Raw genomic sequence first — 14,914 nt, 5'->3', positions numbered from 1 at the left:
AATAAATACAAAACTACAATGAATAAATATCAAATCATTATGCTGTACATGTGAAACTAATATAATGTTATACTCAATTATACCTCCATTAAAATATTTTTAAAAAATAATTTGTATTATGCTGTTATTTTAAAATTTAAATATACTCCTTCTAAAAGGTAACTCTGTAACACTACTATAACTGGGGAAACATATCACAAGCCATAAAAATACAATAAAAACAAGCAGGGGTATTAAATTTTAGCTAACTATAACGGCTTGCTCTCTCTAGGTTAAAAATTGAGATAATGAAGAATTAGAAAGATGTTGAACATATATTAATACTAAATTGAGACTTTCTTCCTGAGGTTGTCAGGGGGATTACTTGAAAAACAATAACTCTATGACTGTTGGGCCAATGTCCTTCCCTGTGAAAGTCCACCCAAAATCCTCTCTGGTCCCACCCGTTAAGTGATCACACATAAGAGGGGACACCATAAGAAAGACCACTCTGTGTCATGGAATGGAGAATACACTGAGGAGTTTTAACCTCAGAAAGGGTCATATCTGAAATCCAAAAATCTCAAGAGACTATGTGGAGATCAGATTGGAAGAGAGACAACTACAAGGCCAGCTAGAAGACAGACAGAAATCCAGGCAAGAGACAATGATGACTTAAACCAAGGGAGTGGCCATTTGGATGGAGAGAAAAAGACAGGTGAGAGAGATAGTGGGGGTGTGAAGTTTGACAAAATTTGATTACTGGTTGATGTAGGGAGCATGGGAGGAAGCAAGTCAAGGGTGAGCCTCAGATTTCTGGTTTATATAAATGAATGGATGGAGGAGCTGTTCTCAGAGAGAGGAAACACAAGAAGAGAAGCAGGTTGGGGTGGAGGAAAGGACCGATGTTTGGTATTAAATATAGTATAATGGGAGACAGTCTGGCATGGTGGATAACCATGTAGGCCCAAGAGTCCGTATGCATGGCCTCAAATCCCTGCTTTGCCACTTACTAGGTATTTTTGTGATGGTCTTGGTCAAGCTACTAATTAATTTGTGCCTCAGTTTCCCCATCTCAAAAAATTCTTTTAGTATTCTTTAGTTGATCTTGGTGAGGCTGGAGCCTCTGCATCTCCCCCATGACCCCAAGAGGAGCCCAAGGAAACCAATGAGACCACTCCAGCATGTTGGCCAACTTTCTTGAAAGGAGATTTCTTCTTTGTTCTAAATGATTTCAGTACTAAAATCTCAAAGCAAAACAAAGCAAAAAGTCCTTTATTCCTGTTTTTCCCCTTGCTGTAACTGAGATTTTCCACGCCATTTGCAATTTCGCAGAGGAAGGTAATTCAATTATTTTATTCTCCAAAAAGCAAAATCACTGGCAAACCTTGAGATATCCTGCCTCAGATTAAATCAGGACTCTGTTGATCATGAAAATGTGTTCCTTTCTTTGTAAATGACAAAGGGGACAGTTGCTCCTGAATCTAGGAGCACTGGAAGAGGAGCATACCCTTGGGCTTCAGGCTCCAGTGGGACACTCTCTATCCCCCAAGTCGCTTCATTCATTCCCAACTTGCCACGCTATGTGAGGGAATATTTTACTTAGATTTCAGTTCTCCCGAAAGCTGGTGCTCAGAGTCAGAGTGAAAAGTTTGATGCCAACATCTTCAGTGTCAAGTAACTTTGCAAACAAAAAGACTGCTGGTTACAAGATACTTCCTAGTCTCTACTAGTATTAACACTGGATTACAGAGACATCCTGTGGGCTACCTTAATCAGTCCCTTAAAGCTTCAATCAAAGGATAGAGAAACCTAGCATCTCAAAGAGATGTAAGCAATAGACAGTCTTCATCCTGGAACTCAACTTCACTCAGAAAGTGAAATAATTCAATTCAAACTTAAATTATTCTTCTAAGTGCACTGAATCCTGGTGACCTAGACCACCCTCCTGCTTCTGTCTGCCTCTAGTAGTCTCCTTTTCCCCTCTTCCCTTTCATCCTTCTATTATTTCTTTTTCTGTCTCTCTCTCTCCCTCTCTGTCTCCCTCTCTCTTTCCTGCTTCCTTCAATTACAGCCAACATTTGCTAAGTACCTGTATGCCAGGTGCTCTGCTAAATGCTTTTATTGCATCACTTGATATAATCATCCAAAGATAAAGGTATTGTCTTGGTCCATTTGGGTTGCTGTAACAACATACCTTTTATAACACTGGGTGGCTTATAAACAATAGAAATTTATTTCTCACAGTTCTGAAGGCTGGGAAGTACAAGGTCAAGGTGCCAGCAGATTCAATGTCTGGTGAGAACACACTTCCTAGGTGACTCTCATTCTGCTGTACCCTCACATGGTGGAAGGGGCAAGGGAGCTCTCTGTGGTCTTTTTTATAATCCCATTCATAAGAGCTCCACCCTCATGACCTAATCACCTCCCAAAGGCCCCACCTCCAAATACCATCACATTGGGAATTAGGTTCCAACAGATGAATCCAGGGTGGTCACAAATATTCAGTCCGTATCAGAGGTTATTATTGTTGTTGTTGTTATTATTATTATCTTTATTTTGCAGATGAGGACACTAGAGTTTAAGAGATAAGGCAACTTGCCCAAAGTCTCACAATAACTTGCCAAGTCTTGTTCAAGCTAAGACTTGAAGCCTAGTATAGCTGACTCCATAACTACTCTTCTCAACCACTAACCTCTCTCTTCTTTACCTCCTCCTTCTCCCCTTCCACAAGCCTACATGGGTTCAGGCAGCACTGATGTATTACCAAGCCTCCTCCCAGGTTTACAATTAACAGCACAGAAGGGAGCCCACACGGGTTGTCAGCCCACAGAGTTGGTGCCTCTTGCCAGTTCCAATTGGTTAGACCCCCGTTCAGATGCCATTTGGTACTTTGTTTTGAACTTATTTTCCTGGAGACAGATCAACTGCGGCAGTGGTCTATGTCCTTTTGCCAGCCAGGACTCCTATTGTTATTTATTTGATATGGGGAAAATCCCACCCTGGACCTCTCATTCTAAGACAGCACACAAAAAAAATATTTGCTTTTCAATTTAAAACCTAATTAAGGTTGATTTTTTTCTACTGAGAACTTTATGGTGCTTCCAGCAAATAGGCTACAAGCCACAGTGTGGCAAATCCACCAGGACTATACAAACTTTTCTTTTTAGACGATCCTGTTTCTTAACCCAAAGATAACACCACAAAATGATGAAGCAAACCTTTCAACACTGGATTGCCTACAAAACCCCAAGCAACTGTCCCAAACTTTTAAAGAGCACCCACTTTTCTAGTTATAATTATAGTGTTGGGCAACTAATGAAACTGAACATGGTTCAGAATCATAACATTATAATGAAGTGAGTCACTTTTTACAACTATTTTATATTGATTGTACTTCCCTTCTTCTTTTACATTTTCCACATGTTTAAATACATTTTTTTAAAGTAACTTTGTTGCCCAGGACCCCAAAAGAAATGAACACTATATATAAATAACACTTGTAATGTTACTGAGCAGTGCCAGCCATTGAAGGGAAAGAGTTGGCCCAGATCAGCAAATTTCTCTTCCTTTCAAAAATAAAAAAGGCAACAACATCAGCATAATTACTCATTGTTGTTTTTTTTCTCTGTTAGATTCTGATTGTCTTATTTGCAACAATGGGCAGTTTAACCAGAGTAACACTGATAGAATATTGAAGGAATTAGCAGAGTAAAACTCAATTAATTTAATGCTTTATTTAAAAACTTCTTACTATTCTTTCCTTGATTCAATACCAAATTAACAATAGTAGTAGTAGTAGTAATGCGCACACTATGGTAATCAGAATTCTAAAGATAGCCCCATCCAAAACTCCTGTTCCCTGATTATTCAATCAAACATTAATCTGGATGTATTTTGCAGATGGAATTGAAGTGTCAAGTCAGATGACCTTAAAATATGACATGGGGGCCTGACCCAGACAGGCAAGCTCTTTAAAAGCAGAGTTTTTTCCAGCTATTGGCAGAAGGGGAAGTCAGTCAGATTCAAAGCACAAGAAGGAGGCAAGCCCTTGATGGCTTTGAAAAAGGAGGGGCCACATGGAAGGGCCAGAGAGCAGCCTCTAAAAGCTGAGAGCAGCCCTCAGGGACAGCCAGCTAGGCAGTGGGGACCACAGTCCTACAACCATATGGAACTGAATTCTGCCAACAACTTGAATGAGCTGGTAAGTGGATTCTTCCCAGAGCCTCCAGATGAGAACCAGCTCAGCTAGTACCTTGATTTCAGCCTCGTGAGACCTAGAAAACCAGCCAAGTCTACCCAGACTGCTGACCTACAGAACTATGAGATAATAAATTGATATTATTCTAAGCTGCTAGATTTGTGACAATTTATTATGCAGCAATAGAATAGTAACGCACCTACCATGTGCATGGCTCTGTGCTAGAGGGTTCAAGATGAAGTATACACATTTTGATGTGGTTAGTAACTAAGCAGTTTTCCTCTCAGAACATAAACTAAGAGCATCCCTTCCTTCTACAAATCTAAAGAGCCATGTGACATAAAGTCCTTTAGTGAAGCGTTATGAGAAAGGCCAAAAGCAAATGGACAACACAAAAGGGTTCATTTAGATGACAAGAAGCATACTGAAATCCCTCTAAGATGCTACAGATTGAAGGATGACAGAATATCCTGGAAGAGTAAATGTTTATTGAACAACCAGGATTAGTCAGGCACTGGGCTTGAGAATTAAGCTTACAGATCTATTTTAAGGATTAAATGAAAATAAATAAAGCTGTATCAGTAATTAGAATCAGAACTCCTGGGTCTAATTGGCTTAAATGATAGAAAAATGTATTATGTGACATAACAGGACGTCCCAAGTTAGGGCAGGCCAAGCTGGTTCCGTCAATAACCCAGCTTCTTTCCATCTCTCTGCTCTGCCAGTCTGTGTTGATTTTGTTCTCCAGTTGGTAGTAAGATGGCTACAGACGCTTTGGCCTTTGCATTCAGAAATGATGCTGTCTAGAAGAAGAAGATTAAAATCAAGGGAATATTTTCCCAGACACCTCCTAGTAGATTTCCTCTCAAATATCACTGGCCAGAGTCTGGTCTCATGCCCAAGCCTGGACCACACATGCAAAGGAGGGAAAACAAGGATAAGCTTCTCCCAAAGGGAAGAGATGCCTGGGAATGCATACAGGGCTTCCTGGAGAAGGAATAGATTCCTGAGCCAAATCAGGTTTCCATTAGGTTGAAACAGAGGGGTAAGAATGCTGGGTGGGCAACCGAGTATCTCATGTAGAAGCTCCAGGTTTGGCACAAAATACACACTTGAATGTTGGCTGTAATGTTCATTACTTATGCCTTATCTCACTTAATCCTCACAGTGATTCTAAAGGAGAGTTGTTGTTATTATGTTATTTATTATTATTGAAAATATTAAAGATAAATAAACCAAGGTTCAAAGGGATGAAGTTACCCATTCAAGGAAACACTTCTAATATGCAGCAGAACCAGGATTCAGATCCAGGTCCAATGGACACTAATTCAGAAAAAGTGTTTGCTCTGCTGAAAAACTATAGCTCCAAGAGTCTAGTGTAAATTTTTCTAGCCTCTTTCAATGAGGTTGGGTGACTGTGACATAAATCCAAATGAGAATTAGGACTACTAAGTGGGGACAGATCATTCCTGAGAACCCATGACATATATCCAGCTTCATCAGGAGAAGAGAGTACTAAAACAGACTGAAGGGGAAAAGTCAACCTTTGTGGGCACAAATCACTCCCAAGTGGAACCCTAGGGCTTCCTTAGACTACTTCCTTGACCCCATCTTGCCCTCATAAAATAGGAAATACAAAGTCCATAGTACCACCGATGTTTCAGTGTTTCTTCAAAGCATTATTATAGCTTAAACTATAGATTGAAGCGAAAGGATTTTGTTTTTCTTTAAAATGCTTGTGTCTTATCTTAGAAAGTGCTAGATTTTCTCTTCATTATCAGGATCAACCAAGATAGAAGATTTCCTTTTTGTTTGGATTAAAAGGAATGCATTCTTACAACATTTTTGGTTTTGATGTCTATTGAGTACATATTTTAAATAACTAATTTCCGGAGACAGGATCATACACATATCTCCTTGGGATGGCATGCTGTAACAGACAGGAATGATGCAGTTGTATGTGACAGAAAAAAAAAAGTCCAATTGGTTTAGGCAAAGAATAGGAATGCACTGGCTCATGTAACTGAGGAGTCCAGAAATAGGTCTCACCCGAGGCACAGCTGGATACGACAGAGACTCGAACAATGTCATCTGGATTCTACCTCACTCTGTCTCATAGCTCTACTTCCTTCTATGTGAGGCTTTGTCAGGCTTTCTCCACACAGCAGCAGATGGCTCTCACAGCCCTGGGCTGACACCTTTGCTGTAGAAGACAGCATGTCCTCCCTGATAGCTCCAGCAAAGTCCCAGGGTTGGGCTCTGATTAGCTCTAACAGGGTTCTATATATCACACTTTGATTGACCAAACAGATCAAAGCATGTGAACCCTGTGGGCTGAGTTGGGGACCAGTGGGTCCCCAAGGAAGATCTGGGGGATATTACTAAAAGAGGAAGGAATGCAGGCTGGGCAAGCAAACCACCCTCAAAATGAGAGCTTCCTTCCTACAGTGATAACCCACTCCTCATCAGATCACTGTGAGCCTGGATGGCAACCCAAAGTGCCATCACCAAGCACGAGGCCATATGTATCAAATGAGTAAAAGACAAGGGACAAAGAGGTTCCACACCCAATTCCCTATGCACCAACCATTAGGAGTAGTTTGAGGGTTTTTTTTTTTTATTCTAGTCTTATCAGATTGAACCTTGAAAAGCTGTCATTTTTCGTAGGTTAAAAACAATTGAACATTGGCAATTTCATATGGTTCATCCTAAAATGAGGAATGGCTTCTGCCTAATTTCACCAAACCCATCCATATTAATAAAAGCTAATGTTTACCTAGAATTGTGCCTTTAACTCTAGCCCTATAAATACTTTAATGAATTATTTTTTAAAAAATCCCTATGCAGAGTTATAATATTAGAAAACAGATCAGCAGTTAACAGGGTGAGGGACTAGGGTGAGGAAACTGAATATCAAGGGGTACAAGTGAACTTTGGGGATGAAGGAAATGTTCTATACAGTCATTATGGTGGTCATTACACAACTGAATGCATTTGTCAAAATTCATCAAATCGTGCACTTAAAATCAGTGCATTTTATTGTACATAATTTATACTTCACCCAAGTTGATCATCCAAAAAATTAAATTAAAAAAAAAACCTTATGAAGTCATGTTTTATTGACAAAGAAACTAAAGCCATCCTATATAACTATTTGGCCAAGAATCAGTGGAGGGTGTGTAGTAAGATTCATAGCAAAGTTAGAGCTGAAGGGCCCTTAAAGACATGCTAGTTAAGCCCCTTCGTGTACTGAGATGGACATCTATCTGTGTTAGCCGGGTAGGTACTCACCACCCACTCCCTCCCACCTTTTGGTAACAACAGATGGATTTCCATGATCTCAGCCCAAGTATTATGATAAGAGATGTCCTTTTCTCTGAGATATAAGCAGTTGGGAACCCAGTGGAGGCAAATCCAGCATAATCTACCTGAGAGTGAAGACAACACGGAGGAATAAGAAATTGACAGGGAGTAAGAGGATGCAGGTCCTCATGACACTGTTTGAATCCCTGGATGAGGCCATGCCTGAAATCTGAAGCAGCCATAACTACACATCAGTTATGAGAGCCAAATGGGCTCATTTTGCTTAAGCCAGTTTGATTTGTGTTTTCTGTCATTTGCAATTAAAAAGGTCCTGTTTGTACAAATGTGGAAACTGAGAAGTCTCAGAAGGATGGCATTGTGAGTTGTAGCATGTCCCCTCAAAAGATATGTTGAAGTTCTAACCTCAGGTACGTGTGAATATGGCCTGATTTGAAAATAGGGTCTTTGCAAATGTAATAAGATGAGGTCATGCTGGCTTAGGGTGAGACCTAAATCCAACATAACTTGTGTCCTTACAAGAAGAAGAGAAGACACAGAGATGTGGACCAACACAGAGGGAAAGTGGCCATGTGAAGACAGAGGCCAAAATTGGAATAATGTAGCTGCAAGCCAAGGAATACCAAGGATTTCTGGCAACCACCAGAAGCTAGAAGAGGCAAGGAAGAACCCTTTCCTAGAGCCTTCAGAAGAAGTAAAGCTTTGCCAACATCTTGATTTCAGACATCTAGCCCCCAGAACCATGAGACAATAAGTTCCTATCGTTTTAAGCAACCAGTTTGCGGTACTTTGTTATGGCAGCCCTAGGAAACTAACACAGATTCTGGTACCAGGAAGAGGAGTACAGCTGTCACAAATACCTAAAATGGTGGAAGTGGCTTTGTTACTGGGTAATGGGGTGAGGGTGGAAGAATTCAAGGCACATGATAGAAAAAGCCTAGATTGCCTTGAGGTGACTGTTAGTGGAAACATGAAAAGCAATTCTGGTGAGTGGGATCAGAAAGAAGAGAGCAGTATAGAAGAAGCTCCTATCATCTTAGAGAATACATATGTCATCATCAACGGAATGTTGCTAGAAATAGGAATGTTAAAGGGAGTCTTGGTGAGGGCTTAAGAGGAAATTATGCACACCACTGTAAAGCAATTATACTCCAATAAAAACGTTAAAAAAAAAAAAAGAGGAAATGATGAACATATTATGGATACTGGAGGAAAGGTGATCCTTGTTATAAAACAGCAAAAAGATTGGCTGAGCTATGTTCTACCGCTGGGTGGAAAGTAGAATTTGTAAATTATGAACTTGGATATTTACCTGAGGAGACTTCAAAGCAAGGTGTGGAGGGTGTGACCTGGTTTCTCCTTGCTGCTAAAAGTAAAATTCAAGAGGAAAGAGAGAAAATGAGAACAGAATTGTTAAACAAGAAGGAACTAGCACTTGCTGATTTGGGAAAAATTTAAGCTATCCAGATAACAAAATCAGAGAAAGCAGGCTCTAGAGGGAACACCAAGAGTGTGGGCTGGACAAACTGTAGCTGGAGAGATTAGGTGTGTGACTCATGCATCTAATCAACCATCTAAACAGAAGCAGGAATAAAGATGGGATTATCCAGAAGGAATCTGTGGAGAACCATCCTGCCTATTGCTGTGGATCCTCTTGACATTCACGTAAGACTGACAAGGTTTTGAAGACTGCTATATCAGTAGACATATCTGTTTTCAGATGAAAAGAGACAGATGGGATGAAATGAAGGAAAAATGACTCTGAGCCACAGCTTCAGAGGCCAAAGAAGGTGGGACCAATCAGGTGGGGTTGCTACCTGGGGCCCAGAGGGTGGAACCTCAAGCCACAGAGTATTATTCGCAGGCCTTGAAATCTATGGAACTTGCCTTGCTGGGTTGCAAACTTGCTTGGGACTCATGACCCCTTTATTCCTTCCAATTTCTCCCATATGGAATGAGAATATCTTATCCTATGCCTGTCCCACCATAGTATTGTTAGAAACTGATAACTTGTTTTATAGGTCCACAGGTGGAGAGGAATTTTGCCCCAGGATGGAACATACCTAGAATCTCACCCATGCCTGATTTAGATGGTTTAGAAGATGAGATTTGGGACCTTTTGAGCTAATTATATTTAGGTGAGATTTTTGACTTAGAGTTGATGCTGGAATGGGTTAAGATTTGGGGGATGTTGATATGGAGTTGAATACATTTTGTACATGAGGAGGATATGAATTTGGCTGGGGGGGAGGGGGAAGGGCAGACTTATGTGAGTTGAATTGTGTCCCCTCAAAAGGTGTGATGAAGCCCTAATGCCAGGCACCTGTGAATGTGACTTCCATCCTCCAATACCATGAGATAATAAATTCCTGTTGTTTTAAGCCAGTTTGTTGTACTTTGTTATAGCAGTCCTCAGAAATTAATACAGGTAAAGGCTCATCTAGCTCCCCAGAGCCAAGCAGTGGCAAAACTGTGAACTGTGAACCTGCTTTACAAATTGATTTAGCTAACAAAGGAAAAAAAACCCAGAAATTACATAAGTAAACAATTTAATAACTATTTCTTCCACAAACAAGTGGTTGTTCCAATTATTGCATTTATAGGTAGAATGCCTGAGAGGACAATTAGTAGAGTTTGTGGGTGTATATTTATCTAGATACAGAGTGACATAAAATTGGCAGTGAGGTTATTACTTTTCCTTAATATAAAGAAAAGCAAATTTGAAACATAACTTAAAATGCAAAATTAGTAAATCTTTTTCACTGAAAACACGAACACGTTATATTCATTAAATGCAGTGAATCTGACTTGCCCCATATATTCAGCTACACAGAGGGACAAATTCCTATATTTAGCCAATTCTTCAATATTAGCCAACAAGAGCAATTCTTTCCTTTTATACTGTTTATATCAAAGCCAGAGCTCTCTCTCCTGTGTTTTGCACAATCCACTCTATAACAAATATTCACTGAGTGTGATTAATAACAGAACATGTACTGATTCTTGGATCCAATTCCTCTGCTCCACATTATTCCAACATAGCACGCGAAAGTTAAGGATTCAAAAATACAATTCAACTACGACATTAAAAAGTAGTTTTCTTTTTCTTATTTTTCACTGAAGGGTTGATTGACTGATATCGACCACTCTAAAATAAATAAATACAAGATAGCGTCTCATATGGTTCCAAAGAACCCATTATTAAATTCATTTTGAGTCAAACTGAGGCATGAAGAGACACAAAATAACTAAAGATGAATCAATTTCTGCAGATGATGTATGGCTCCTCTGACAAACAGAAGGACATAGGTCGCCTTGCAGTTGGAAAACTAAGACACTGTACTGATGAAATAATGCAGAAGTGAAGCACCTGATACAAAGACTGAGTTCTGGGCAAGAGAAACAGCTGAGTCCATATGGTTCACAAACATACTAGAGGTCTGGGGTGGTTTGATACATGGTTCAGTGGTGACCACAGAGGTGAAGAGCATGAGGACTTGTTAGTTCACTGGCACTTCTCTATAAGAGACGTTGGGAAGTGTGGGCCTTTCAGCAGCCCTGGTGTTACCTCTTGTTTCACCCTGCAATTTTGTGGTGGAACCAGACATCTCATACTTTCCGCTGGGGACCTGGTGGGGACATAACTTATCTGAGAGTGAAGGCAACACACAGGAAGAAGAAACTGAAACATAGGAAAAGTGCACAAGTCTTGATGACATTGTTTGTACCCCTGGATGGAACAAGGTCTAGACTATGGGTCTGGAGGAGATGGTTCCTCCTCTTCCCAGTGAGAGGCTCCCAGTCCAGGCCTCAGCAACCAGTGCTCAGTGATCAGCTCAGACTGGCCATGTGACTTAGGCTAAATTTGTCAGGCCAATCCAGGGGTAACGAGTCTCAGTTCTAAGACCCTTGTGTTGAGCTTCCAGGGAAGCAGATACTTCTTTTTCATTTGGCTTTGGGCCTGGTAAGTGGAGTTGGTGCTGTGGTACCTCAGCCCACTTGAGAATAGACTGGCCTAGGACTATGGGACTGAATCATGAACACAGGGAAGCAGGATTCAGGTGTTCTTTAACATCATCTGAGCCCCTGTATTCATCCTTGCTTGAAGTCAGATCTCCCCTTGAACCTGTTTGTAAATGTCCTTGTTGCTATGCTACTTTGGGTTGAGTTTTCTGTCATAACTAAAATAGATATAATAAATAAACAAAGTCTTTTCTATTGTTAAATTCAACATGAGCTGGTTCTTTCCAGAACCTCTCCCAGAGGTATTACTGAAGGACTTGAATCCATTTACCAAGGACTCCAAGAATAGAATGATCCATCCTGGCATGACCAGAAATGCCATCTAAAATAGCTCAAAGGTTGGTTCACAGGAATGTGTGTCATTATAAGAAAGACATCCTCATAGCTTTCTTCCACCATTGCCAAAGCACCACTTGTAAAAGAATAGGGAAGTTGGGCTCTCTGGCCCATATTTGCCCTGGTATCTAACTATGACTTAGTAAGAACCAAGCAGTGTCTTGCCTGGGTGTCAGTAGAAGCAACAGATGGGTGACCTCCTGTCATTGTTCAAGGCCAAGAAGAATCTAAACAAACAAAAGCTCTATACTGCTCGCCAGCCACAAAGGCCCCAGCATACCACATGAGATGGAGAGCCTTCACTTCTGTGGTCTGGCTTACGAGCCCTGTGTATTCTACATTTGACTGACATGAAAACAAAACACTGGAAATAGCTCATTTTCTGGAAACTTCTTCTTAAAGCCATTTGAGGTTCTTAGGCTTGAACCAGTCAGGACCCCTGCTGAAATATAGCCTTTGAAGCTACTGATGTGCTCCTCAGACAAGTTGCTTTTCCAGGATTTCTCTTCTATTTTCTTTTCATACTTCCCCAATTTTAATCATCTTGGCAAAGAATACACTGTTAATACTTTCACCCAGCATAATACAATTTCTCAGATTTCTCCCCCCCCATAGATAATTTTTAAGAAAAACAAAACCTACAGCTGCCATTCATGTGGTGGTTTTAATCTATTTTGAATTGGAACAGATTAGCACTCAGAAAAGTTGTGTAACACTGATCAAAGGAAAATGAGCTCAGAACGTCTGGTTCACAACATTGGAAAACAAGGACAGTCTTGTTGGCTGAAAAAAGTGCCTATTGTGTAATTAAGCGAGATGTCAGCACTGGGCTTGAAAAACGTTCCTCCTGGGGCGCCCTCCTCCCAGATCCCACCTTGAAGAATCTGGAATGTGGAAGAAGCCTCATCTGTGGAGCAGACAGTTCAGAGACACTCTGTTCCAGGGGAGTGGAAGATGCAGAGAACCCTCGTAGGGGGCTGGGGATGGAATGCCAGGGCAGGTGTGTCAGACCCCACACACTGCAGGAGACCCAGCTCTGCAGGAGAGATGGAAAAGTCATCTGCAGCCTGAATTCTGAGATGGCTTGGACATCACCACCATGATGCTTCCTTAAATATCATCATTTAGGAATCCCATCATTAGGATGAAATGCAAATATGATTTGATCAAAAAGAAGCAGTACTCCTTAAGGATAGGAAACAAAAGGACACCCCAAAACGTGAAAAATGACAAAAGGTGAACATTCATTAATTCTGAGTGATAATCTTGGTGTTCGTTATATTACTCATTGTCCTCTCCTGAAAGTTTTTTTTTTCCTTAACATTTTTATTGGAATATAATTGCTTTACAATGGTGTGTTAGTTTCTGCTTTATAACAAAGTGAATCAGTTATACATATACATATATCCCCATATCTCTTCCCTCTTGCGTCTCCCTCCCTCCCACCCTCCCTATCCCACCCTTCTAGCTGGTCACAAAGCACCGAGCTGATCTCCCTGTGCTATGCAATTGCTTCCATATGTCCATATATACACTACCACTCTCTCACTTTGTCCCAGCTTACTCTTCCCCCTCCCCGTGTCCTCAAGTCCATTCTCTAGTAGGTCTGCGTCTTTATTCCCATCTTGCCCCTAGGTTCTTCATGACCGTTTTTTTTTATTTTTTTAGATTCCATACATATGTGTTAGCATACGGTATTTGTTTTTCTCTTTCTGACTTACCTCACTCTGTACGACAGACTCTAGGTCCATCCACCTCACTACAAATAACTCAATTTCATTTCTTTTTATGGCTGAGTAATATTCCATTGTATATATGTGCCACATCTTCTTTATCCATTCATCTGTCGATGGACACTTAGGTTGCTTCCATGTCCTGGCTTTTGTAAATAGAGCTGCAATGAACATTGTGGTACATGACTCTTTTTGAATTATGGTTTTCTCAGGGTATATGCCCAGTAGTGGGATTGCTGGGTCGTATGGTAGTTCTATTTTTAGCTTTTTAAGGAACCTCCATACTGTTCTCCATAGTGGCTGTATCAATTTACATTCCCATCAACAGTGTATGAGGGTTCAGTTTTCTCCACACCCTCTCCAGCATTTATTGTTTCTAGATTTTCTGATGATGGCCATTCTGACCGGTGTGAGATGATATCGCATTGTAGTTTTGATTTGCATTTCTCTAATGATTAATGATGTTGAGCATTCTTTCATGTGTTTTTTAAAGACAAAGCAATAGCACAGTATGGAAGAGGCCTGACTTGTGGGCCCAGACATCTGCCTCTCGCCTCTTCCCTCCCCCTCACCACCTGTGGGGCCTCACCTAAAGCAGCTCCCTTTTGAGGCCTCACTTTTCCATTTGTGTAGAGAGAGGTCTTTCTTCTCTATGCTCTATGGATTTGTCCCCCATGAAACTTTTTGACCAAATTGGCCAAAGTTTAGAAACTGAGAACCTGAACAGGTAAGGGCATTGATTCTGAGCGTGTGTGGATGTCAAAAGAAGATAGACAGCAGATTAATCAGGAGACATGGAGGGTGTAAACTTGAAGCATCTTGTAAAACTGCAGATTGGCAAAGCAAGACATAAACATGTCCCCCTTCCGTGAACATAGGTATATGAAACCCAGCACTGAGGCGATTATACAATTAATACAGGAAGTCCAAACCTGCTCTGAAGTTTCTTTATTACTAGAGCTGCTTCTATCAACCTACTTCACCACTCATTCAGTCCTCGCAGGGCAAACACACCAACGGTCACCTACACACTGGGGCAGCTTCTAAGACAGGCACTGGAGATGCAACAAAAATGAAGTGGTTCCTGCCTTCAAGGAGCTCTGCGATAAGGGATGAGAGGACTTGTAAACACCCATCCCTATAAAACAAGGGAGTTGCTGGGATAACCGTACAAACACAGCACTATCAGGCCCCAACTCCTCTCCTCCCATTTTAGTTGTATCCCCTTTTTTTTTTCTGACTACCAAAGTAAGATGTTTGTCACTAAAAACATACACATTACAGAAATGGGACACGAAAATTGTACATGCCCCAATGCTCC

At 40.8% G+C, this 14,914-nt stretch overlaps 1 protein-coding gene across 1 annotated transcript in view; it reads right to left on the bottom strand.

Annotated features, from left to right (window-relative positions):
- CACNA2D3 (calcium voltage-gated channel auxiliary subunit alpha2delta 3) overlaps positions 1–14,914 on the bottom strand; it is a 791,777-nt gene that overhangs the window by 515,203 nt on the left and 261,660 nt on the right. The window lies entirely within an intron of this gene.

This window comes from Eubalaena glacialis, chromosome 7 (assembly GCF_028564815.1).
Source record: "Eubalaena glacialis isolate mEubGla1 chromosome 7, mEubGla1.1.hap2.+ XY, whole genome shotgun sequence".
Taxonomy (NCBI): Eukaryota; Metazoa; Chordata; class Mammalia; order Artiodactyla; family Balaenidae; genus Eubalaena; species Eubalaena glacialis.
Note: the sequence above shows the minus strand (reverse complement) of the source record. Positions and strands in the feature narration are given on the sequence as shown.